This window comes from Netta rufina, assembly GCF_964035555.1.
Source record: "Netta rufina genome assembly, chromosome: 16".
Taxonomy (NCBI): domain Eukaryota; kingdom Metazoa; phylum Chordata; class Aves; order Anseriformes; family Anatidae; genus Netta; species Netta rufina.
The window spans coordinates 2,177,079-2,204,775 of record NC_140140.1 but is presented as its reverse complement, the minus strand read 5'-3'; the positions used below and the strand labels follow the sequence as shown (position 1 = coordinate 2,204,775).

General features: G+C 41.4%; 1 protein-coding gene across 3 annotated transcripts in view; it reads left to right on the top strand.

Moving 5' to 3' along the window:
• The first annotated feature begins 650 nt into the window (after positions 1 to 650).
• Positions 651 to 27,697, top strand: part of EYA2 (EYA transcriptional coactivator and phosphatase 2) — a 98,381-nt gene continuing 71,334 nt past the window's right edge. For 2 of the 3 annotated variants that reach the window (XM_084296878.1, XM_084296876.1), the window contains exon 1: positions 651 to 778. The gene's annotated coding sequence lies outside the window, so the exon portion shown is untranslated. Of the gene's footprint in view, positions 779 to 26,617; positions 26,689 to 27,697 lie in introns of those variants that run through there. The other variant, XM_084296877.1, reaches the window with a different exon arrangement.

Genomic DNA, 27,697 nt, shown 5'->3' with positions numbered 1-27,697 from the left:
GCTAATGTGGCAATCCGTTTTCTGGGCAGGGTGGGCAGAACTGGGGAGAAAGGAAAGGATTTTTTTTTCAAGACAGATCTTGAGAGACCTAAAGGCTTATTTGTCCTTCACAGACTCCTCACCAGAACCGAGATTACAAGCAAAAAAGGCAGCAAAGAAGTCCCCCAAAGCAGCGATCTCTCCGAGTTTCATGTGAGAGCGGTGTAAACTCAGAACTGCAGATAATCCATGGGGAAATCACGGGGTTAGTGCTGAGAACTGATGGGGAATAACAACTGAAAGAGCTTCGGTTTTTCTAGGCCGGCAGGAGGTAGCTCATGCTAGGACGCTTGCCAGCTCCGAACTGATGCTGGGAGCTTTGTCTCCTTTGGATTGTAGGAACACACTTTGCAGTCAAACTGATCTGAGAGATTTTGATAGTAAAAACAGCTGTCTCGTTGCAATGATGTTTTTGTTCCATTGTCAAAATTTTGAGTTAAATCCATGAGTGGGCTGCAGCTTGTTCAAACCCTGAACTCAACACCCTTTGTGCTCCTTTGGCTTTTCCACTGCGGTTCATGATATATCCCCTTCCTGAGGAAAGGGCTAGGTGTAATAAAAGCCGTCGGTGCAAGGACTTGCAGGTCTCCTCTGATGCCTCGCCAGTGCTGCAGAGACGGAAGAGGAGAGCTGCAGGCTGCCTCAAATTGGTGAAAAGGGGGGAATAAAGAGGAAGAGCAGGGCGCAGAAAAGAAACACCCCAATGCCGCAGTGGCCAGGCTGCTTCCCCAGCGAGCAGGTATGCCAGTGGGAAGGGGCAGCCATGCAGTACCCGTACTGTGCCGTGTGTGGGGACAAGGCTGTGTGGGCAAGGTGAAGCACACGGAGGTGCACGCGGTGGGAGCCCTCTGGATATGCCCATGGCCATGCTCTGGAATGCACCCGGGTGAGGCTCCCACCACCAAGCAGGAGCAGAAGCCCCCCTCGAGGTGTGGGAGGGTGCCTCTGATTTTGTGCTGCCACAGGAGATGGCAGGGCACTTCCCTTTGGACACAGATCTGGTCTGGTTCCTTTGAGGATGTCAGAGGTAGAAGCAGATTGCATGGGTGGGGGTTGTTGACCCCCTGGAGAGTCAGGAGCTGTGACACCATGTGTCCATGAGTACAGAGGGCTGGCATGCTTGAATGAGACTATTCCTGAGGGTCTGCGGGACCTGCATCCCTGTGGTAGAGGGTGCGTAAGAAAAATAAGCATCCCCCCAGCTCCTTTTAAAATTGCTATTTAAAAATTGTCACTGGAGGTCAGCAACACGAAGACTGCAGTGATTATTTTCCTGGAAGCGGAGAGCCAAGGTAGCATTCAAGCATCCAAGTTTCAAACCACGACCCCCTCTTGAAAACTTCCAGCTACGTGCGGATTGATAGCAGCGACAGAGATAGAACTGGAGGTACGACCGCAAACCCGCACGCTGGCAGTACCTGCCGCCCTGGGAGAACACAGCGCGGCTCTCCTTAGGGAGCAAGGGGGGGGCGAGGAGGACACGTTCCCCCCAGCCCAAGCGGCGGGGCTGGGCACTCGGGGCAGGGTCGTGCCAGGAGCAGCGGGGGGCTGCCAGCGCGTCCCCGCGCTCCGGCCGGGCCCCGCGGCGTGCGGGAGCCGCGGGAGGCTCCTCCTCCGCCGGGCCGGGCCGTGCCGAGCCGTGCTGTGCCGTGCCGGGCAGCGGGACACCTCCGAGGGCGGCCCGAGGCGTGCGGTAGGTGCGGGGCCAGCATCAGGTCGGTGCGCGGCGAGAAGGGGGTTTAGGGGAGGAAAGGGGTGCAAGGGGAGGTAAGGGAGTGTAAAGGGGGGTAAGAGGGGTGGGGGCACCGCGGGGTGCGGAGCCGCCGCCCCGTTCCGCAGGCATGCGCGCCCGCCCCGCACATGCTCGCTGCGCCCACCGCGGGTGCGCATCCTGCGCTGCGCCTCCGCGCTGCGCCTCCGGTGAGTCGGGGCGGCGGGGGGCGGCCGCTCCGCGCGGCTCCTTACCGGCTTCAGCCCTCCTTCAGCACCCGCGGAGGGGCTGGGAGGCAAGGGGGGGCTCCGCTAAGCCCGCCTTGGTGGTGCTCGCGGGGCAGGGCGCTGCTTTGCGCGTCCGCGGAGCCCCCGCGGCGCGCCGGGGTCCTGCATGCGCAGCTGCGAGCAGCGCTTATTGCCGGCGTTAATTGGGGCGCAGGGCTAACGCCTGCCTCGGGCGGCTGTTTTGCGAGCTGAGGTGCGCGCTGAAATAAAGTTATTGAATGCTCTTTTGGCTGCTGCGCAAATGGGGAAAATTTCTAGCGCGGCTTGCGCGCTTTCGGGTGAAGTTTTGGGAGCGCTGAGTTGTGCTTGAGCGCCGTGATGAGCCGCTGGAGGAAGTTATTTATGGTCTGCTACCGCTTTTCAGACGTTTCAAATAGTAGTATGTGCTGTTGGATCAGATATTAATTGTTAAAATGCATACGGTTAACCAATAAAGAGTTTATTGGCCTCCATCAAATTTATTAATAGGACTTTTTTTGCAGTGTAGCATCAGATTTGCACATCCCTTAGCGCTGGTAAGGGCAGGGACATTTCATCGTTTCATCTTTCTCGCAGACTTCAGTAATTTGCTGTGAGCTTCCTCCCTCTGCAGTGCTCTCCACAGAGAGTTTTTGCCCCCCAGTATATTTAGAAAGCATGTGAAATTTCTGCCTACATCTGTGTGTTCTGGGTGATCTGGTCCCTAAATGACAGTATGGATTTAAGCTAATTCTTCTCTACGCTATTAAAAGTAATGTTTCTTAGCACTTTTCCTGCAGTCCACGTTGCATTGTTGTTTGTTACATGTAGCTGCATACAGGATAAGTCATCTCCTTGTCCATTTTGGTTTGAATAAACTGTTTCTGTTCTTGAACAAAGTTAAATTTTTATTTCTGCTTTGGAATTTAAGGCATTGTGTGGCCTCAAATGTTATGCATGTAAATAAGAAAGACTTAAAGTACAGCTACCTTGCAAATAATTAGTGCTTGTAGCTTTAGAAACATCCCAAAACCTTTAAAAAAATACTTTGAAAATTCACTTAAAATGAGTCTGCAGCAAATAATTTGATTTAATTAGTGTAATTTGCATTTCTTTCCTCCCAAAAAATAATCTTCCAGTGCGATGCAGAGTTAAATTGTAAAGTTATTAAGTCAAACCGTCCAGACAATTCTCATGCCTCTTCTACGTTCCCACCAACAGGTCAAAACATTTGGCTAAATAACAAGTAGTGTACTCTTTTGGTTTGGGGCACATCGTTTTGTTTTGCTTTGCTTTGTTTAGCCCGCTCCCCTTAGCTCATTTTCTTGTGACAGCGCACAAGTACTGTGCAGAGACTTGATTCCCACAACTCGCTAATATTATCACCATTATTTGGCTGAAATGCTTGAAATTGGCTCCGATTTCAAATATCTTGCAACCTTGGCTGTCTTAAATTTCATTAGAAAAGCTTCATTACGGAGAAATAAAGATGTTGCTGATAATTCTCCCTGCAACAATAAGTCCCACATTCAACATAATGTGTGCAGTTGCACCTTAATTATACAAAAAGATTAAACTCACGTATTCAATATGAAGAACTTGATCTCAGAATATCATTTAAAAATCTCATGAGTTGCTGTGTTGTTGTCCTCCTATTATGTCAGCCATCTGCAGATTTTTTCCTGAAAATTAAATAACTTAACTGTTAATCCTGCAAAAACAAATTGCATCTTTAACTTGGACTGTAAGATGTCCTGCTGAAGCAGTGTGGCTGTATTTGTTTGTCAGTGTGTATGTGTGCATGCTGCTGATAAATAAAATAATTAAAGAAGTTAGTAATTTTCTGCTGTCTTCCTAAGTGTTATTTATGATGTGTAGTAGTAAAACAGCTATTCTGAATTCAGCTATAATTCTCGTCAGTAAGATTTGTTTCTTCTGTGCCAAATTTTGCAGTAACCAGATGGCTTTAAGGTGTCTTCAGCTGGAGAGCAAGCAAGAACAGTGCTGAAGACTAATTATTCCTTGCAGTAAATTTCTTCTGCAATAAATTCACAGGTTGTTAGACTTAATCTGTGGAAATGATTGTTAAGATTACTTGTGCAGTGAAAAATGCTTTTAAATTTTTGTGAAAACTAGCAAAAGTTCTTAGAATGCCAGGAAAATATTTTTGAATCTATTTTGCCTAGCTGGAATAACTTTTATTAGGGATGAATTGTTAAGCAAAGTTGCAAACTCCAATCCTTTTCATAAACCATGGAACTCTGCAATTTTAATGTGATGATTTTAAATACATCCCAGAAATTGAGGGCTTATTTTTTAGACTGAGCAGGGAAAACTTCTACTACCATTTCTGATGGATGGTTACTGTATGCATGTACATTATTCACAGCAGTAATGCTGGACTAACAATCCAGTTCTTTTCATTAGATTTCATGTCATTGTGCTACACAGGACAAAAAATAGTTACACCAAGGAAAAACAAAAAATATGTTCAGAGCTATAAGCAATGACGCATGCAAAAGTACAGCCATTCAGGTTTAGGTGCATTCTCCCTTTCAGTGTATTAATTTAGTATAAGATATGATGTATGTATGTTTTTAAAAGTATAACCACTCAAACCTTTTGGCATAATAATCACTTTGATATGAACAAGGAGAACTGAGCAAATCTTTCTCTTCTTCCCACCCTCCCTTTTCTACTGCAAAGTCAGAGACCATCCTGGTTAGGTTTGTTTTTTAAGAGGTCTCATCAGAAAACAATTGTTCGTGGCAGCCTAATTCTTAAAACAATACTTCATCTTTATTTGCAGATCTTAACTCAAGTAAGGATGTTTAACAAACAACCTGTTTTAATCAGGTGAGGATAAGCCCCTCAATTAGGATGCAAATAATTGTATATCGTGGTTGTGTCATTTGGGGCCTGGGGGTGTTGCCATTTGCAGGTAGATTTGGTGCTACTGAAGTGTTGAAGCAGGAGGGAGGAGAAAACGGGAATAAGGATACAGGACTGCTCAGTTCTCTTGCAAATATTTGTGATCGCAGCATATAAAACTAGACCAAGTTTCCTTCTTCAGCAAGCTGCTGATTAACAGTTAAAAATGGTGTGAAAGGGAAATTGGATCCAAAATAGCTGTCTATGTAACTGTTGTCACATAGACAGTTCCAGTGAATGTGTCACAGAGTGAATATTTAATTTAAAATAGTCAAGCTTCTTTTCACCCACTCTTCCTAGCTGGGCTTTAAGTATCTATGTGAATTATTTTTAAAAGTACGTAAAATGAGAGGAAAAAAGTTACATGGGCAAAATCCTTCCCATTTAAAATTGTTTGTCTGCAGCTGCTTAAGTCCTAGCATTAGGAGTCACATACAAACATGTTTATTTAACATCAGTGTTATCTCTTAGATTGTACATGGTTCATTAACATGGAGAGAATACGTTTTGTTTAATAGTGTGTGGGAGCTGCCAGAGGTCAGAAGAGGTTGTTTGCCTGAAGTCGAGATGGCATCTTGGCTTTGCTCTCATTCTGTTTGTCACCTCTGCTGTCTCCAGAAAATACTTCATTAGTGGAATGTTAAGGTATTTTCCCTCGTGTTTATGTGCAGAGGCTCTGCAGAAAGCCAGAAGTATGCTGCAAGGCTGCGGTAAGGTTTATGAGGAATTTTAAGGAAGCTTTGTTGTAATTTGTGAAGGATTGGTTTAGTTGGAGTTCGATTAGGAAAGGTGCTTAGAAAGGGAAGAGCAGTACAGGAAAGGGGAGCCTGGGAAAATGTTGTGATGCCCTCAAAATGTGTGGCTGTAAATTGTGGTATCTTACAGAAACAGGGAGACAAAAGGGGTTCAATGTGTTAAGAAATTCAGAATGTTTTGTGTGCTGTTGAAAGAGCATTTTTGTCACTGTCAATGCGGTTGGGTCACAGCCGGACTTGAAATGGCTGTAGCTGGTGGTGACGCTGAGCTGAGAACCAAGAGGTGAGCTGGTACCTCTGTCTGCACGGGACAGAGCAGGATTGGGCCCTTTCTGTCTCCTACAAGATTTGCTGGGTGCTGTCCGTTCTTTCTTCTGTTAACTAGCAGTGTGTTTGGAAACGTTAATAACTGGGGATGCTGGAAATATCTTGTATAGAAATAACCATAGCTTCGAGTTTGAAAAGGTTATTTAAAAAGTATTTTAATGCTATTTATGTATACAACCTAACAGCCATGTACTGTACACAGTATTCTGAAGGAGAGATAAGCACATCCTTTTTCAAACTTAAAAAAAAAAAAAAAAAAAACGTTTCTGAATGTTTTTGACATGCTAGTGAATTTCTCCAACCTGAATTAGATGGGGGTTGTTTGGTCTTTTTTTGCTTTGGAGGGAAAAGAAGATAAATTTTGGTTAGAAAAATTGACCTCTATGATTTTTATCAAGGAAGGACCCTTAACAGATTATAACAAAAAGGCATTGAATAAAATGAGCATTATGGCAGAGGTCAAAGTAGCTATAGAAGAGGCAATTTGAATGAAACTTACTGGAAGCGTGCAGTATTTTAAAAAGCAAAACAGTAGAAATAGATTTAAAAAATAAACTGAGCATTGCTTGTTGTAAATGAAATACATTGAGGGGCAGAATGTTGTTGGGGCTTTTTGTGTTGTTGGTTGTTTTTGGTTTTTTTTTGAGCCAGCAAAACTTCTGTTTCTAAAGAATACTAGGTTCTCTCGTGGCTAGAGAGAAAACAAAAATAAGTGCTGTGTTGGGGGAAGATGTCTGGTGCAGGATTTTTTTTCTTTGAATTATTTTCAACAAGTACTTACTCTGTTCTGTATTTTTAAGAAATTATGTGGACAGCAATTTTGTTTCTTTACCAAGGCAGTGAAAACACCAAGAATCCTTTTTATAATTTGGAAAGAATGTCAAAAGAATGAAGTAGTTAAACCTAAGTGTATTAGATCATATGCTCTAAATGCATAAATAAGCATAACTGCAATCACAGAAACCAATGTTAAAACCACCAGGAAAACTCACCCACAAACCCTAATGACTTAAAGGGAATGACCTCAGCCATTGTGAAATTTGTGCCTATTTGTTGACTGACATTTTTTGTAGAACCAGAGTGCATGTTTCACTGGGGTGTGGGATTTTGTTGTTTGAAAGACTGCTGTTTTTTCTTCTGTTGTTGCTGCCAGTTTGAATACAAAGAGTGAAAATGGGATTGAGGCAGGGAGAGCCTGGATATGATTTGGGCCTCAGCAATTTGAAAAGCAGGTGAAGGGGTTGTTATTGATGGACAGAGATTGGTAGGAACTGATGGAAGTTTGTTTTTCAGACGTTAGAAACTTCCTCGATGATAGTCCATTTCTAACTTATTCCCAACTGGCTTCCTCTTAAGGAAATGAAGGTTTAAGGTATTTGGTTACAAACGTAAGATTTTTTCACGTCCGTGTCTTTGCATGAGTGCTGCGTGAAATACCAGTGTCATTCATCTCCCCTCTGCTTTTTTGAGAGGAAATTGATGCATAGTAGAAGCTCAACTTGCTACTGCTGCAACACCAGCTAATTCAGCAAAACTGAAGTCTTGAATTGTTTCAACAATAAAAGACTTATTTGGGGATGTTTTTAAATAAACCAGTGCTACAGGCAACAAACCTGGTCAGAGCCAAGTCACTCTGCAGACCTGGTTCATCTCTGCTGGCCATTTCCAGCAGTGGGCTCCTACTTTTCTGGGCTGTGGTAATTAAAGTAGGTCCAGATTTAATTGCCCCTTCTCAGTTGTGCAGACAGGTTTAAGAAAACATACTTTTACGCTCTTTGGTGCCTTACTCTAGACGTTCGATTTCATGGTGCAGAAATCCTCATTTGCCATCCTTGCTTCTGAGGAGGAAAACAGCCCAGCTAAATAAGTAAATAAAAATCCTAGATGAAAAAGAACTATTTGGGACTAGTCAGTTCAGATAGTAATTGGTTAACCCACAGAGAACTGATGCTTCACTCTATGCTGAAAAGAGCAGACTTACCAGAGAAACTTAACTGGAGTAAAAAAGCAATGTATTTCTGAACAAAAGGCAAGAGGACGTGGGGAAATTTTCTTAAACTCAGCAAATGCCTTAAAAACTGGAAATGCCTCTAGGATTACTCAAGCACCCACAAGAAACAGTGAGGGAAAAGTGGAGCAGGCATCTGATTTTTTTTTTTATTATTTATTTTTTAAATAGGTTGAGTAAGCAAAGCATTCTGAGGGCCCCAGTTATTTACAACTTAGACTGTGCACCATGCAGAGATGCTCATCAGCTGTCTTAGAGGCAAGTTTTGCATCTATTGCGAATTGTCTTTTGATGACATGCTTGATTCAGCTTTTTTGCCATGTAATTGTCCTACAACTACTTTGAAAAAAACAATCGGTTTTGAATATAGATCTCTATCACCAGTTTTGATTCCCCTTGCAACTGTGCTTCTGTGCTAGATTACCATCTTCAGAATTTAATTGTAACTGCCTAATGATTCTTTAAGATTGTAACTCAAATCAAAACATATTTACAAAATACTTCACTTCCAGTAAGTGTTGAAAATCTTCACTTCAGTTTACAAAGCTAAAGTACTGCTATGCAAATGCGTGTTGTTTTTTTTTTTTCAGTTTCTGTGGCTGAAACAATCAAAATTTTGTTTAGAATTGAGCAATACTTTTTCTTTGAAAAGATATTGTTTATTCACCCTTTAACAAACTAAAAAGCACCATTTTTAATGAAATGTAACACTTTTGTAAGTAAAACATTTGAATGTTATATTGGCTGTGTCCAAATTTTACTTTTTAAAAAGGATTTATTTGATTTTATGAAACACTTTCTTTTCTGAATTTATAAAGCACCTTAGTTTGCCTAAAGTATGCTTTTTGTTAGCTTACATTTGGTAAATGTTACATTGACACTCCTGCTCTCCACTGAGATACAGAACTGGAAGTCAGTCAGTTTTAATGCTTGTTGCAAAATTATCTCCTTTCTTGTGCTTAACTGTGGGCAAATATATGTCAGATCAGTCCTGCCCTCACTACAGTTTCCAGTCATTTCATTTAAATAAGGATTGCACCACCCATTGAGAGGGAGCAGTTTTAAATTTTTTGTACTTTTTGCTTAAATGCATTTAAAGAAATGGTTTTGTATTGTAACCACTGTCCGTGCAAGTCCGACAGACTTCTTCAGGGCCTGAGTCTTGCAAAACGGGAGCAGGAATTGCCATGTCTCTCTGCTATCCACACTCATAGACATTACTTGCAACTTGGCAAAGGTCTTCAGCAGCAGTTAGCAAAAGCTGAGAAATCCAAATCCAGTGGAAGCCCGTAAAGCTCCAGCAGGAGGTACCACAGCCCCTGCAGTAACAGTGGATGTAACCTCCTGCACCAAAAGACCGTTGCGGTGGTCTGACTTAGTACTCGGTCATAGCATCTTCTATGACCAAATACTCTGGGGCATATTGGTGGAGTCAGGAGTCTAGCAGGAAAATAAGACAGGCACCAATTTTCGTTTTATTTCTTGATATAAAATAATCAAGATTTTCATTCTGTTTAGCCTTGGTAGACTCTTGTGTAAACATCTACTTCAGAGGAACCTTGTTTTTAATAAAATTCTGTTCTCTTTGAATAAAGGACAAATTTAGGTCTCAGACCTAAACTACGGGATCTTTCAGCAATGCTGTAAATTGTGTGTACGAGGGAATGTAAGGCTCTTCTGTCTACAATCTTAAACAGACCTTTGCTGTCTCTCCTTAAAATGACTTTGCCTTCTTCAATCTCTCTGCACCTGAACATTTGTAAGTTGTAATTTGAAGGAAGGCATATTTCACCCTTAACATACAATTTGATTTTGTTTGTTTGGCAGCGATCCTTCCTGTTTGCTGCAACAGATGAATATAATTTGGGGAAGAGAAATGGTTGTGGAGGGAGACTAGGGAAGCAATCTTGTGTAAAATATTTGAGATCCAGTAAAACCTCTGGAGTAGATTAGTTTTGAAAATCCACTTATGCCCCCCTGCAAGGTAGGGGGTGGAGACAATGCTTGTTTAGAATTTTGAAGTAATAAAGGGTGCTACTGCTATAAGATGCATTGACGTTAGTCTGGTGTTTTCCTTCTTAAAGCTCAGTGCTGTTTCTTCCCCCAGTCCAAGCTGCCACAAATCAGGATTATTCAATCACAACAGTGGTTTAACTGCGTCTGTGGTGGAGTGTGATGGTTGCTTAACAATGCACAGAAGCATTGTGCCCTGGTTTAGGACAGGAAGTGGAAAATGAATGTTGTTTTGAACTTGAACTTCGTGAGCAGGCAGAAAGTAATTATTAGAGCTGGAACTCCCCCGGGAGAAGCAGGGGAGTGATGCACCACACTTGTAAGATGCACTGTGGGATTTTAAATATCTAGTTGTGTTTAATGCTTTGGTTTTACATTTCTGCTTTTTAATTGATCTTCTGCTCATTTTTTTTCATGGCTAATGGAGGAAGAGACAATTGCGTGTAGACTTAATGTTCTGTATTTATTGAGAGACATCTCCTGCCTGCCTTTCCCTGTAGGGGCGGACTGAATTTCCATCTTGGTCCTAGTGTTCCTTTCAGTTGTAAAAGAAACTCTTTCACTGCCTGGGTTATTTAATAGGCCTACTATAATGTGGAAAAGTGGCTTAATTGATGATTAAGAGCACATAATTGTGAAGCTATTTAATCAGAAATCCTAAATAAGGCACTTGTGTAGTACTCAGCATTAATTATAAACTATAGAAGTATTTTTTCTGTGTTATAAATAAGAAAACTCCACTGAAATGACACAGTCTGCATAATTGTGAGGTTAACATTTTAAATAACGCATTTTTAATAAACACATCACTATTAAAGTATTACTCTGACCACTTTCTAGGGAAAAAAATTAAAAGGCAAAGTTCTGCCTTCAGTGATTTTTATTTATTTATGTATTGTATTTCAGTGGCCTGTGATTTCAGCAACCTAACACTTAAGATTTTTTTTTCCCTCTATTTTGGCTGCTACTTAACAAGTTCTTCAACAAAGAATAGTCAGCAGAAGATTTTGCCTTTCCGTACAGACTACAGTTATCTTCTGTAGATTTTTTAAAGTACTATTCCCTATTGCATTAGATAATTAAACAAAAAAGGGAAAAGATTTTTTCCATCATTCTGAAGATGATACTTCTAACCATTATAGGTGCAGGGTTTTTTTTTTGTTCTTGGGAGGGAGCAACTCCTCTAAAAGATGTTTATTTTTAACATAAATATTCAAAATGTGTTCTTTATACTTCATGATAATATCTTCTTTATCAAATTCATAAGATTATTTTAATTCTACATTAACAAAGTTGTGGGATTCTTTATTTGTGAGTTTTAAAGGTAGCAAAATTAAGTCACTTTAAAAAAAAAAAAAAAAAAGGTGTGATGATTTATTGTGGCACAGTGGGAGAAATTCCTCCTGAGATTTTAATATCTTCCACCTGGTATAGAAATGAAAAGAAAGTAGTCTTTAGCCGGTGACTAATTTGTCACTAATACCCAGGGGTTCCTTCATTACAACACAAAGATGTCAGTTTTAAGAGAAACATACAGTAAAAAAGTTGAGTGCAACTTCCTGTTGCAGACACAAAAAAAGAGAAAAATAAAGGTCTGGAAAGCAGCTGAAGCTGTGTGAAGGAAGGCTCAAAAGCTATCAATCAGGGTAAAATGAATGGAGAAGGATTTTACCTGCAGGCTTCAGTCGTATTCACTGGGACGTGTTTGAGGAGGAAAGTCACTTGATATGACTCCAGAGGAGGAGCTCTGGCAAGCAGTAATACCCAGACTGACGCTCAGTTCTCTTCCAATCTGCACGTACTGCATCCTGGTAACTGTTTGAGGAGGAACTGTATTGTGTTTTAAAAAAAAAAAAAAAAAAGTCACACTCTGCTTACTGATGTCTTTTATATTTCATCATAATGTTAAATGAACTGCCTCCAAGACTTACCACAGTTCAAAAGAAAATGCTACTAGAGAATACCTGGCTCTACTGACAGCTCAAACCTGACAACAAAGATCACAGCATCTCTGTTACATCAAAGATTCAATAAGTCCTTTTTACCAGCGGAGAACTATTATGGTGTTCAGACACTTGCATATTTAGTGTCATCCCTTTGTTGCGTTAACAAAATTTTGACTCAGTTCCTGTCCTTTCAGTATCGTAGTTTCATGACAGCTTAGTATAAGAGGGGGAGCTTGAGTAGTCATCACACCCTCAAAAAAACAACACACTTCTGCACCAGTGTAATATGTCACTAGGCACAATAAAACATGTATGTTAATGTTGGACAGAAAACTTCTGCTTAAAACCAGATTTAGAAATGTGAACTAGGCAATTTGCTATGGCAGCAATGTGTTGAGCTGTGGCGGCCGGCCCTGTTGTGGGTGATTTACCTGTGCAAGAAGTGTGGTAATTGGTCTGGTTTCTCCCCCAGCAGCGGATGTTCTCAGATAGGGCAGGTGCCGCTATTCCATGCTTCTGCAGCAGCAGTCCTGCCTCTCAAGAACTTTGTTTTATTCTTCCCCTACTTTTTAATCCAACTTAAAAACTCACTTTGGAACCCTTGAGCTGGCTCTGGACATTACCAGTTGTATGTGATAGTAGTGATTCAGTGTCAGGACTGCAGAGATGTTAGAGATTTAGAAAGTAGTAGTGAATACTACAGCAAAAACCATACATGTTGGAAACAACATGCTTGACAACTTTGTGGTAAAAGTGTTTATGTAGCAGGGAAAGCCCTGGCATGTCCTGCAGCCCCCAGGCCATATTAACACAGGCCTCTGTTTCTTGCTGGTAAGTTTTAATGTTAGCTGTTCCATAGTTGAAGAAAAGGAAGATTTTGTATTTTGTCAGAAGCAGATTATTGGAAAGGAAACAATTGGTTTTGCTACGTTTCTTTCAGTTTTAACTTCAGTTGAACGTTTTTGTGTGCCTGCGGGCTCGAGCTCGCTTGGAGAGCACTGCTCCTCTCTGGGGCTTTAAATTCCTGTCAGGGGAGCCTGTCGCATCGTGGTGCCCCCACAGGCTGCGGGGGAACCTGCTCCGGCGCCTGCAGCGCCGCCCCCTGCTCCCTCACCTACCTGTGTGCTTGTAGGGCTGTTTCTCGCACTTTTCTCCTCACTCCTCTCTGCCCTGACCCGTTTTGCTCTTTTCTTCAATGCGTTTTCACGGAGGTGCCACCAGCTTGCCTGACGGGCTCGACCGGGTTGCGCCGCGGGTCTGTAAGGAGCCAGCGGGAGCAGGCCCGGGGCAGCCCTGACCTCTCCTCACAGAGGCTGCCCATGTGGGCAACCAATACACTATGCCGAAATTAGGGCTTTATTAACTGATATCAGACTGATATAGAGCAGCAGCACTTCTCATCCTGGGAGAATTGCTGCAGTTTTCAAGGCACATCGCGACAGGGAACGAAGGAGAAAGGTGACGAGGGAGGTTGCACACACTCCCGCCTCCCACCTGAGGTAAGTCAGACAATTAGCCCAGTGCTTGGTCACCTAAAACTGCAACCACTTTTTCAAAAGTCTTTTGAGTTGAGTCCAACTGACTCTTTAAGCATCTTGTGGGCACAGAAAATTGAGCTTGTGCTTTGCTGATCTTTAAGGACTGGATGTTTTCCAAAATAATCTAATTTTATTTGTACAGTAGTGTGCTAGCTGTTGAAATGTGTTGAATGTGTTGTTGTCTTTCACATGACTGTCTTAACTAGGGATGTGTCTTTTCCAGGTGCAAGATACATGCTACTTCTGTGGTGTTTTGTTTTTGTTTTTGTTTGTTTTTGTGTGCGTGTGTGTATTTTTGATTTTAAGTTGCGTGTAACTGCTTTGAAGATGAGATGCACTCCTGTAGCGAGGCAGCATCTACCATCTCCTCCCCAGCTTTCCAAAAGCCAGGTCTTTTTATCTGTTTGTTGTTGTGGTTGTTTTGTTTGTTTGTTTTTGTATTATTTATGTTCTGCTAATATTCATATCGTGAGGGAAGAAACAGGTGAGACCTGCTTCTCAAATCAGATTAAATGGTGGCAGTCCTCTGGTTTTGATCACATGCTCAAGGCCTTAAATAGCATTTAATGTTTTTTCCAGATGTTAGGCTTCACGACTTCTCAAGCCATTAACCTGATGCTTGTATGGCACCATTTTCTACCTGGTTTACGTTACAAACAAGGTGATATTTGTGTTCAGTTCCCCCTGGGCCTTGGCCTTCCTGGTGGTGATGGCAGCGCTGTGCCTAGGAGGAGCCTGGAGCAGGCGGGGATGGTTGCGGATGAGAAGGGCAAAGGATCCTGCTCTTTGCAGGAGAAGCAGGCTTACTTTCAGAGGAGTCAAATCAAAGACTTAACCTGTAGTTACTAACGAGATAGTAAGTGAAGATGACCAAATGGTGTTAGTGTTTTGGCACCTATTAATGGCCCAGTTACTGTGTTGGCAAACTAACATTTTGGGGGGTTTCTTTTTCTCGAAAAAGAGCCTTATATTTATGCCTTCATCCTGGGAATTAAGTTAGTCATTTGAACAGCAACAGGCTCAGGAAAGAGCTCTACATGAGCATTGTTATGCTTACTCAGACAAGCCAGACCCTTTCCCCAGAACACTGTCTGCTGCTCCAGAGAGAGACTGGTTGTCTTTTATTAATCATGCAGTGGTCTTTTAACTATATGGGAAATAAAACCCTCTAGGCCTGTGTTATCCTGCTTGCAGCCAATTCTCTTTTGTTCAACACCTCAAGCAGAACTTGGTTTGATACCCAATCTAGCGAGGTGCTGCCTCCCCCAGGAGACATGCTATTAATGGCCACAGATGTGTCCTTAACAAATAGGATTCGTTATGCCAACACGATGTTCTGTCCTTCCTCAAATGGACGCTTTCTGTGTTGATGCAAATACTATTACCAGAAGAAATATTATGGAACCTGCAATCGTGTGGTCACTGGCACTTACAATTCTGTGATTATTCTTTGCATATAATCTTAAAGGTTAATGCATACTGGGCTTTTTTTCAGAGTCACTGAAAATCAGGCTTTAAGTTGTATCTCTTTCTTTTTTTTTTTTTTTTTTTAGTGCATGGTTTATATACCCTAGAGACCTTTGGAAGTGCAACTTGTAATTCACAAATCAAATATTAGTAAAGAAGAAGTAGCTGGGATGTGACTTGTGGAAGCATTTTTCAGATGGTCCCCTGACAATTAAGGGTAAAATGCTTAGAAGTTGGATTATTACATACGCGAAAGGAAAACCAGGGTTTAGTTGCCAAAATCTGACTACTTTAACTTGTAAGTTGACTCAATAGGAGGTAGGCTTTGCCCTGAGGTCTTAGCCTAGAAGTTACGCGGCAATTCCTGACACTGTAAATTTGAAGATTTCCAGGCTCATTTAAGTGCTGTCAACCAAGTCTTGTGTTCAGTCTTAAGTGTTTTGCACTTTAGTTAGGAAGGCCTGAAATCATGACTCCTTGGAAAAGAAGCTGTGTTATCCTGACATGAGTTTAAAAGAAACATTTATCCCAGATTGTAAATGTCCAAAATACACTGCTCAAATTTGTTCTGTTCAATGTTAACTTATAATGGTGAAGGTAAGTGACTGTAAAGTCAGTTTTCATATTTAATTAGTTCTGTGCATGATTCATGTATTTTTTTATTCTCATTCCAATTTCTTGCCAGCCTTGTATTTTTATACTGCTATGAGTTTGTATTTCAAGGTAATACTTGTGGAGTGAGGGCCGCTGGCTCTCAGCTTTCATGGGCATACTAAGTGTATTTTTGATCTGGGGATTTTTACTCTATAGTTACTGACAAGTAAGATTTTTTTTGGACACAAAAGACATACAATCCAGTTGTCTTTAACAATGCGTGTAATCTCGGAAGAGGAGAACCCTATTCTTATCCATTTAAAAATGAAAAAGAATTGCATGGTGGAAAACCTGCCAAGATTTCCTCTACTTAAAAAGAAAGATGGCAATGGCCACTTGCCTGACAAAGAAATCTTTATTCTCTCCACCCTTCTAGGTAGCTGCCGAGCTGTTGAAAGTCCAGCTGTTCACAGCATCTAAAATGCTGTGCTTACAAGGGTGCCCTGTAGCCAGCTACAATGTTCAGTGATACTAAACACTACTGAGCAATTTCCCACTAATTCCTAAATGCTGTTTCATTTTCTAGATATCTAGTAGAGCTTTTTGGCTCTCTCTTGACTGCAGTAGATGGCTGCCAGGGTAAATGCATAACATGAAGTAAACCCGCAAAGTAGTTTGATAGCCCTGTAAATAGGACAGTGCTGCAAGTACCTAAAGTAGATGTCAAGTAGGAATTGCTGACTCAGTCTGCACAAGTGTGGGATTAGTGTTATGGATTATGGTGGGCATAGTCCTCAAATCCATGTCATGCAAATGTTTGTCACTTAGAGTAGTAAAAGTGGTGCCAGCTTCAAATATATAGGGGCATTTTATAGAAATATGTTGTTTACAGGGAAGTAAAGGTTGCTGTCACCTAAGCAGTGGAGTAATTTGGTCGGACTGTCTTACTTGGCATTATAACTGCAGTCACCTTGCAAGCAACAAGGCCCTCCTTGCAGCAGTCATGTTGATAGATTGCAGGTGTGGATTCAGGACTGGATGAAGCTGACTGAGAGCTGTGTTGACATCAAAAGAAGTGGCCTTCTAAGCCTGGCTGCATGTTCCTGTCTCCTCCTTTGTGTTGGTGCTTACCAGACATGCGACAAATCAGATCAACTCACTGATCTAGCTGAAAAGAAAACCAGGAAAAAAAAAAAAGTTTTCTGGTGTAGCTGAAAACAGACTTGTGTGGTTGCAGGAGCTTGTGGCTCAGGCAAGGACATAGAAGGGTTGCATCTTTGGTCAGAAGTGAGGTTTTGATTTTTATAGTCATTAGAAGCTGATAGAATGCTGGATGATGATGCAGTTTTGCTGTTACCCTTGATAACTGAACTTCAAGGCAGCAATTTGGAAAATAAGTCAATTTACAAGATGTAGTCACCTTGGCTGTTGAGGATTAATTGGTTTAATGCTTTAGTTTATATATAAATGTATATTTAAAGCCAATATATAAAATTCTATCCCTTACCAGGCTTGGATTTCCAACAGCACATGCCAAGTCCTGTCGTGTTCCTTCACCGGTTCCCAAAGGCATTTTTGGATAGGTATTTTTGAAATATGTGTCTTAAGCACGTCCTAGAGGAGATTCTGAGCAAGACATGAAGTTTACTACTGCTTTCTTTGATGACAGCCGTAGAAACTGGAGAAGAGTCATGTTTGTGTATTGAACTGATAAAAGGACTTGCCCCAGTGGCAGGAAGCCAGGGATGATTCCCTCTAGGCACAGGCTGTGTGTGACATCTTCAGTGGATAACAGTAATGCACTGATCCTGATTTCATTCCTGTTCGGGATCTTGTTAGAAGGGCCTTGCTTAAAATCTAACACCGTGTTAGTAGGATAGCAGTAAGAAAGAGGAATTCTTAATTCCTGGGTTTCTGAAAGCATTGGTGTGTTCACTGCTTAAAGACCTCACTGAAACAAGCTATAGCAATCTCAATTTTTTGGTTGCAATTTATACAATTTGGAAATTGTATTTTAAATTAATATTAACTCTCCCGTGAAGTGGGCTTGATGGGTTTGACTGACTAGCTATTTTAATTACTGAAAGTAGGTTACATATCTACAAGAATAACTTCTCTCTGACAAAAGCATATTATATCTTGGCTCTTACTAATAACCAGCTCAACTTTAATTTCACAGCTTGCTGCCAACAGCTGCCTTACTAAGACATAGCACTCATAATAAATGAAATTTCATGTAAAAAAAAAAGAAAAATGAAAACTTTGTTCCAGCTGGATTGAAAAGGCAGTTGGAACATTTTTGTCCTGCATATAAAGCTGCCATCCACATAAACATTTCAAATTACTTTTTCATTTTTAATAATCAGGATCAGACCTTTTCTGAGTATTGAGGCAACAGCAACATATTAGGAGCATACAGTTTCATTCAGACTCCATTAGTTATTGAATCCTGTCCAAAGTTAAGTATTTGGAGTGTTTTGGGAGAAACTCACCTTTTAGTTTCAGGATTTTGACAACCTCCTTGGATGAAAACCCTGAAATGAGCAGGCTCTAGTCCTGCTTGGTAGCTTTCGAAGACATTGGTTACATCATTTTCTCTTGGAGCTGTTGCTTGTGTGTTGTTGAAAGTCCTGCAGCTGATGAGTACTTGCCTGAACTACCAACAGGAGTCTCAGTTCAATTATCACACAGCCTCTCTGCCCATGGAAGAGATTAATTCTCATAGCCACAAACAGAATGAACGCTTTGTACTTGCTATTATAATGTAAGTTCATGCTGAAATGCAGTGCCAGTAACCAACTTCTTCACCAATAAATTCACAGTTCTAATAACCATGTGTTTTTGCAGCATCTTGATCCCAAAGGATCAAAGAAACATTGATTTACTTAGCTTTGGGTCCCATCCCCCCTTATTCTCTCTTTTTTTTTTTTCCTCCTTGCTCCCCATGAGCTCGAAAAAGCCCTATATGAGAAGAAACCCAACTGTTGTTGTATAGTCCACAGCAGGGAAGGGCACTTTGCAAAACCACAGAAGAGAAGATTTTAGCCAGTAGAAATGGCAGGAAGTGTTGTGGGCAGACGGAACGCAAATACCAGAGCCTGCTTTGGCCAAGAGGCAACATCAACCTGTTTAAACTGCCATGAGGTCCTTAAGTGACTATAACTGGTTTGAAAGTTCAAAATCCAACACGTTAAAAAGTTGCACTATGCCTGCAGCAGTATCACTTTGCTCCTGTGTAGAGGAGTTCACTGAAGACACCACTGATCTTCTGCAGACGTGGTTGAGGATGCAGCTAAGAGTACTAGCTCAAGACAGTGAAGTCAAGAAGCGATGGAGCAATATGCCTAAGGCAGTCAAGGTACCAACAGTGGGTGCATTTTGGCCTTAGGAAAAGGTGAATAAAGCTCACAAGGAGCATTACTGTCCTATAGGTGAGCTTTTGGTACATGATTGTGTCCCCAGAACTCTGTAAAGGCCCCTTGTACAATTGTAAGCATGAGCTGAGAGTCTGGCACATCTGTAACCACTCCCTGAGGGCTGTTAGGATTTATAACCTAGGGGTTTCCAATGTTGTAGGACAGGCTGATGTTCTCATCAAAAGGCCAACCGAATACAAGGCTTTTGAAAATGTGAATGGACAAAACTATTCGGTAAGTGTTACTGAAACTACTCTAAAAAGGTGTTCTGTAATTCAGGAAGTATTTGGTGGCTGTTATGCTGCAGTAGCAGGTAGAGGTCCCAGCCCCACACAGCGTGTAACTGAAGTGCTTCCTGACTCAGAATATCCTGTTTCTCATGAGGGGAGAAAAATGTGTGGAAAAACAGGGTGGACACAAGATATAAAATTGCTATGGCCAGGTAATTATGTTGTTACTAAGTAAACCAAATATTTGTTTTTTTTGCCTGTGACTTATACAACTTCGGGACAGCTCAATAATTCCTCATTGCTGAAGCATCCTATTCCTAAACGTAGAAATCCTGCTTCTGATTAAATGGAGCTTATTTTTAAGAGAAGAATCCCAGGCTGAGTAGCTGCAACTTTCACTGTTTTAAATATTTTCAATCCCATCTTAGACCAATGCAATGAGATAGTTATTAGTTATACTCAGGCATACGTGTCTGTCAGAACAAGCAATTATTTTGGGAAAATCAAACTGAAACACTGGAGAGAAAAAAAAAAAGCAACTGGAGGAAATCCTTTTCTGTTATTAGTCTAACTTTAATGTGCTTATACTTCTGAAGTAAATTGTCACCTCAAGCGTGCTTTGTTTGCTTTCTTGCTTCTGTCTAGGGTCTATAAAGCAGAGGTTGAGGCCAGTACTTGAAGCAGCGCTTGTTGCCAGCAAAAGAGACAGAAAGTGTTGGGGAAAGGAGAAAAATTGAAAAAAATTAAACATACGTGTTTGTATGTTTAAGAATTTTTGTTTTGTTTTGTTTTGTTTTTTTTGCTTAGGTTTTTGGAAAGTCCAAAAAATGCTGCAAAAATGACATTATCCCATGTCTTTGTGGATGGGAATGGCAGAATAACATGAGTGTCTTTTCCTGTGCAGATAATATATAGTGGGAATACTGAACAAAATGAATAAGAGTTAATATCTGTAGCTATTACCAACTCTAATATTATTCTCCCACATCTAACAGTGCAAACCTTTATCTGTCATTTGATCTGTACTGTCCATAGGTCTTTTATATACACAGAGGGATTTACTGCTTTGTAATCAAGCTGCTGAAGAAAAACGTTGTCCTTTTATTCACTAGGGATGACTGTAATAAATTAAAATGGTTTCCCATTAGCCTTCCCTACTTAGGGGAACCACTTAAAATTACTTTGGACTTTGCCCTTGTCTGACCTCCTCACCTTTGCTCAAACACTTCTGCTTCCAGGAGTGCAGCAGTGTTGGTCCTCAAGCCTTGCTTCTCTGAATAAAGTTACAAATCGTTTCAGGCTGGAAACAGAGCACCAAGGTGGAGCCCATTCGGAGTTAAAGGAAATGCTGAGTAGTTTTAAAAGTCTGATGTAGCACCTGACTTGCAGGCAACCTGTGGCATCATAGATTGCTGTTTGTGTCAAGAGCCGATTGTAACTTAATTGCATGCATATCATTCACTAAGACCATGTGCATGCAAATGAAGATGGGTTTGGGTGTTTTTTTATTACTCCTCTGAGGTTTCTGTGGCAATAATGGCTTTACCAGCTTGTGGAAGAAGCTGTGGAGTTGCAACAACCAAAACTCAGGGGCCTGTTTGAGCACAGCAGTAGGTTTAAACAAGCATATGGGAAGTTCTCTCTTGCTTTGCTTATTAAATGCAGCTAGGGGTGTGCTGATTTACAAAACAAACTGCAGGATTACAGAACCTGTTTGGTCAAATGTTCAACTATTGTTTTATAACTGATAGTACACTAGTGTTAAATGCATACATATTAATTAGGTATGCTAAAGTGAAAAGAAAATAGAAACAATTCTTAGACAGAATATATGTAGTTCTATTCTGGATTGTCAGTTTTAGTTATGAGATGAACGAGAGAGCTACTTTTTTTTTTTTTTTTTTTTATACTGAGTTGCCATATCTTGTGTTCTTTTGCCTGTTCCTTCTATTTGTATTCGGGTCCTAAGGTCAGTTTTTGCGCTCCTCGCTGGTGTGGAATCGTAACTTGAAGGTGGTTTGAGAAGGCCTCAGTGTGGTGTTATCATCTGAGGAGCTTTAGAGAAGATGCTGCTCTTGTAGCAGTGCAGAGAAATACATGGCATCGCTGACTGGAATTCTTTCAAAATTTTCAGTAGCATAAAGTGCACAAGGAGTGGATAGCAGAACAGTGATAGGATCGAGAAGTTCTTTTTAACAATATGAAAATCACTCACGTGTATAGAAGTCTGAGCAGACTGACTTTTATCTGTGCCAGGAAAGCCCGGAGGGCCAGCCCAGAACAACTCCATGGCTGTGGTGTGCACAGTGTGTGGTGTGCGAATGTCTGGCTTCGGAGGCACTGCTAGTGGAAAACCCCCCTGGGTAATCATGAGCGTGCACTCCCTGATAGATGGCATGTTTATTAGTGCTTACAAATGAGCGGCTTATTTTATAGACAAGGAAACTGGGTAGAGCTCCAGATATGTCTCAGCACACCCATACTGGAGACAAGTAAATGCACTAGGGAGGGAGATAACCAAATCCTTCAAAAAACAGCACACTTGTGGGAAGGTAGGAACTGAGAAACAAGCTCAAAGGGCATTCTGCAAAGGTATCTTGTGGTAGCCTGGTTTTACAGGAATTGGTAGATAATGTCAGTCTCTGTGTTTCAGGAAAATTTCCAAAGCTGTTCTATTCTCTGCTATTCCAATTCTGAAATATTTTCATTAAGCAAGGGCTAACTTGTCAGAAGAGAAAAAGCAGCCACAAGATTTTTGGCTGGTCACAGTGAAGATCTCACATCTTAAGTATTTTCAGCTATCTGTGATTATTCCACATAGGTAAAAATAACTCATAGTCTGCATAAATTTGAATAAACAGAGGGAAACCGCAAGCTGACTGCAAATGTTGCTTAAAGAAATAAACCATACCCTGTGTGCCATTGATCAAAGTCATCAAGTCACAGCTGAGGGCAGTTTGGTATCGCCAGCATTTTCTGGTCAACAGGATGCTGAGACTGTGGCAACACGTGGCGGTCATAGGTCAGGCTCAGGTACGTTGTGTGATGTAGGGAATATCTGCTTAAGAAACATGGAAAAACCACTGTTTCTGATACTAGTTTTGGAACCTCGAATAATGTATCTTGGGCCATTGGGGTGCCAAGGGCAATACTGTGAGCAGCTGAGAAAAGGAAATATGTTGCCTAGTTTTGCAATCATTAGTGCGCACTTGTATCCTGGGAGGAGGAGAGCAAGACCAGCAGAGCGTTTGACCAGGAAGGCTTGTCCCCATTCCAAAGCAAACTCTGGGCTTTTTGCACATGAAACTATGCAAGAATTCATAATCTGACCCTCTGTATTATTTGTATGTACACATAGGCTGCAATTTATTAAAGAAATCCTCGGTGCAGCTCCCTGTCTCAGCACCATCTGGGAGCAATGCAGAGATGAGAACGCTCTTAGCCACTGCAAGAGATTCAGGCAAAACCACCAGTTTGAACAAGCTTATCACTGGTGAGAGAACTGTCTCTGGCATTTCATAAATCATCAGCAGTACTAACATGCTGTTTGGAGATTTGTATCATTAGCAAATTAATCACATTCAGGAACACTCCCGTAGCAGTGTTGGATGAGACACTGTGCAATGCCTTTCTGCCAAATCAACTGTAGAAAGAGGGGCCTGGGGGTTGGGAGGTGGAGTGGGGAAACCAGAGCTCAGCTGTCGTATTACCTCAGTGTTGTCCTTGATTGCAAACTTTAGAAATATTTAAACAAAATGACAGTGAAAATCTTCTTCAGCATTTTAACTTATGCTGCTGGCAGAGTATGATGGAGAAATTCTTCCAGGTTCTGTCATCTTTTGTTTCTACCCCTTCAGGGAGAAGTCACAAAAGTTTGCTCGTTGGTCTTCCAAGTCTGTAACATCCCTGCCATGGCCCAGCCCTGGAGTGCCAATGCTCACCAGGCTGCTTCACGTAAGGAAGAATAGAGAAGCTAGGAAGTGCAGTGTTTATATGGAACACATGAAAACCCCATTTTGGAGTGAGAACTAAACGTGAAGTTCTGCCCACTTGAGCGCTCCTGTCTAAAACCAGCTTTTCTTGGCGTAAACCCAAAGTTTTGGTGTAACTGAGGATAATCTTGCCAGCTTGTCTAGAGTTTCATTTATACACTCAGTTTTTCTTAAATTGATGCAGTGTTCATTCTCTTTTTCCCTTGAATTCGCTGAGCTTCAGTTTTGAATTTTAAATCCAATTGGTAATATTTCCCATGCATTGCACTCTAAAATGCATACTTGGATAAAAGTTTCCATACAGCAAAAGATAATGTTTATACCGCTGCTTCTCTGATGTAATCTCCTTTCCCCTTTAAAAAAATAAACAAACATAAACCACATATTAAAACAAACGAGCAAGCTGCTGGACTATTGAATCTTGCCAGTTTTTAATCACTGGGTGTTACCTGCAAATTTTGAGCTATAGTAGTACAAAACACCAGCAGAACACTATGTATCTAGATATTTGATAAACTGCATTGTAAATAGCCTTTAGTTGGCTTTATCCTTTGATTAGACTTTCATACCATCCATCCAAAGATGAATCATTTTACTGAGGAACAATACAGCCAGCAGGTTATACTATGTTACTCCACAGCCCACCACCACCTCTTCTGTGTTGTGGCATAAATCAGGTAACTGCCATTAGTGACTAAGCCTACAGTGTACATTTTCTGTTTCATACTAGCTGCTAGATTAGTCTTCTCAGTTCTTCTGCTATGCCAGTGGGTGCCAGCAATTTTCAAATTTAAATGCTTTTTGATGCTTTGTACAGCACTGGCCACATTTATAGAGCTCAACTGGACATATGCTATATTGTGCTTACTTTTTAAAATAGCCATGATTCAGCTCCTTGTATGGAAAAATGTATGCTTAGCTTTTGAGAAAAATCTTAACTCTTACAGCTCTTGGGGTCAGGCTATTGCTTTTGAAACTTAGATTTTTGCTTTGAGTGTGTATACGTGCTTTTCAATATATTTGTCCCATGCATTTACTGGCAGAGTGGTGTGTGACAGGACAAGAAGAAAGTTTCCTTTTTCAGCTAGGTTTTATTAACCTTTTTCCCAATGAGCCAGAAATTTGACGTCTTCTGGGCAGTCCCTTGACAGAGGGAAATAATGTAATTCTTGCAGAAGCATGTTTTGTTTGTTTACAAATAATACTGAAAGGGGGGTTGTATGTGCTTTGTTGGTTTGTTTTTGTTTTCTCCAGTGCACAAAAAGGAACAGAGATTGTGGTTTTCAGTAGTATTCTGTGAGGTTTCCATAGGCCTTTCTCATGCCCGTGTCTCAGGAGCTTGTTTTTTTTGTTTTGTTTTGTTTTGTTTTTGACTTTTTTGCTCACTGATTTTGTGTCTCTCAGCTTCCACTAGTTCCTAGGCCAGGTTTAGAGGGAGAAGTTCTAGTACGGGCTGTCCTCTCTTGTTAAATGCTTGCATTTCTGGATCTTTGTCGAGCCCATTTGCTCTGCAATGGCTCTTGCTGAAAATGTACCTTCAGGAACTGTGTTAGAAGTGGGAGGTGCAGGACTTTCAGCCGTTACACCCCCAGCACTAGCTTGTGAAGAGAAGCTAAATGAAGGGAAGCTGGTTCTCTAATTGTGGCATTTCAATTCCGTGCTTAAATGTGCAGCTGAGCTGAATGAATTCAGTTTCTGGGCTCCTGAAGAATTGAAGTGCTCCAAGCAGGCACACAGGCAGTCTTTGTGATGACAGCCTGTAAAACCAGCAGCTGTCTAGGGGTTAGCAGATTGGTTCTGCTTAATGCAAACCACGGCAGGACATGTGCTAACGGAAGATGCACAACATACCTAGCACCTATTGCTCCAGGGTGAAAACAGACCAACTGGAGTAGAATGACTGGGAGAGGAGAGTTACGCAGCCAGTCGTGAATTAAAAGAATTTAGCTGTGCAGAAGTTGGGCATAGGAGAAAGGGGTTATGTGGTCTAGGAGAAAATAGGAATGTGAGATTCTGGTCTGTGCTGACAACTGCAGGCAGTATCTGCTCTCACCATTGGTAAAATAAATAAATAAATAAATAAATAAATAAATGGAGAAAGTAGTAAGGAAAGTCAAAAATACACTAGTTTCATGGTATTCTTAGTAGGTTTAGGGTTTGGCATTTGTATAGCTTTCTCCCTTACTCCCTTGTGCTGATTTACCCGAATGTAACCCATTATCTGCATGGTTTTGAGCTCAGCTTACTCAGAAGTGAAAAAAATGCAGGAAGCCTTGCTTTACAGAGGTAAATAGAGGCAGGCAGATTAAATATGAATTGTCTCTGTAAGATGCTCTGGTAACAGGAAACCTGTGGCTGATGTGGAACTGAATACACGTCTGCCTAATGAGAGCCCTTACCATGCGAGTGTGGCTTCAAAATTGCCGTTTCTGAGAATACCACTTGAGAAAAAAGTAAATTTTTACATAATTACGGGGTTTTTGGTGTTAGCATTTTAGGATGGCTGTTTAATTGTTCAGGGGGATTCATGTAGTACTGTAAGTCTGTAATTTATCTGAGCTGAAACCCCTTTTCTCCAATTTTTGCTTTGTTCCATGCAGTAGTTAGTTGTTTTGTTTGTTTCTGCTGTTTTTATTTTTAAAGGAGGCACACTTTCCATTTTTCTTGTGTTTCACTAGTTACTAGGACTACTATTCTGGAAGGAAGGGAAAGAGATGAGCCACTGTATTTCCTTCAGAAGCTAAGCATTGTGTTCAGATATTTAGCCAAGTTGTTGATTTTTGGTAGCTCATATTGCAGTAGCCATGGCAAACAGTGGGGGTCAGCGAGAGCATCTTTGCATGTTGCTTATTGTGAATTTGTTGCGTTTGTGCCATCCTGTAGTAGCCAAAGGAAATAAATGATTTTGACTCTTTTGTCTGTTGTTGAAGTTATTCCATCAAAGTGTCGGAGAGAAGCTGTGCCAAAGGCGATGAGCTGGACTTAATGTGGTGTCAGCAAAGGCATCAGCTGTTGAACCGGGCTGTCGGGTTCCTCTCCTGGGCTGTCGAAGGGGAGGGCCTTTGAAGTCCCACGTGCGTGGGAGAGCTTTGCCTTTAAGCTAAGGATATTGCAGATCAAATCTGAGTTTTAGGCCTACGGCAGTCACCTTCTTAATGTCATATGTAAGCTGCTTCTCATATATCCAAGAGGCTGAAGTTGGCTTTTGCTTGCAGCTGGATTTCCTAATCTGTGGAGATGATAAAGTTTTCTTAAATTATTTGAATGAACTTGAGGTAGCTGCCAATTTCTCTGCTTGCAGGAGGTTTTCCAGAGCTGCCTTGCAGTCCTGTAAATGAAGCCATCATCTCTGTTGCTGCCCCGAATCCTGGTACTCTTGTGTTCATGGCAGTCCCCGCGTTTGGCGTTGTGCTCAAGCAGTTGCTGTTGACAGCCAGGCTCAGAGGTGATGAGCTGCTGGACTGGTGATCCCAAGGGTGAGTGGTGCATAATGTGATAGGAGGAAACTGCTCTTTGGTGAAACAAAAAGGCTTCAGGGTGCTAGGTTTGTCACTGCAGCTGTAAACATCTGGTAAAAGACAACATGGTTTGTGGTCATTGAAAGTTGTCTCGGTTTTCAGATTTGTCAGTTTTGTTTGGAGAATTTGAAGCCACCGGGAAAAAGTTGGGTCATGGTAATCAGATCCTCTTTTTCTCAGTTTGCTTGTTTTTTTTGTTTGGTTTTTTTTTTTTGGGGGGGGGGGGGGGGGGGGGAAGAAAAAGTGGAGTTTTCACCTTTAAACCAAGTCTTTCCTTTCATGTGTGTGTGTCCTGGTTTCAGTTAGCACAGAATTAATTTTCTTCCTAGTAGCTGGTGGAATGCAAGTAAGTTGGGACAGGAGGTAACTTTTATACGCCTCCCCATGCAAACAGCACGTTGGGTATCCCACTAGGAGTGCTTGTAAATATTACTTACAAAAATTGCATGGTTACTACTGAGGTTCAGATAAGTAGCTTGAAATCTGCTGTCTGCTTTTAGCATTCTTTTAAATTTTAGTACTAACCAGATTGGCAAAAAGCTCTTAAGACACCACACGCATTTCTGACTTAAGTGCAGTTTGTCTGCCTGGTGAAAGTGGTCCCTTGTTTGAGAGCTGGGTGAGCTTGTAGAGTTTTAGAATTTGGGGTGGAATATGGGGATTTCCTGCTGAAGGAAATGAGTTGCTTGTTTGTTTGTGTGTTATTTTTTGTTTGTTTTGTTTTTTAAGATAAAATAGCAATTGAAAAATGCTGCTCTTATGTGGCTGCCTGGTTGTCTGTGTGAAGGAAGATGGTGTTGTCTGTCCAGTTGCAGGCAGACACATGTCCACATCACAAATCATCAGAGCCTCATGTAGAGCAGACAAAATCAGCCCATGCTCCTTCAGTTCAAGTCAGGAGAGAGACAGAGAGAGTGGAGAAGAAAACTTGCATTTCTCTTCTCCTTTATGTCTGCATTTAAAAAAA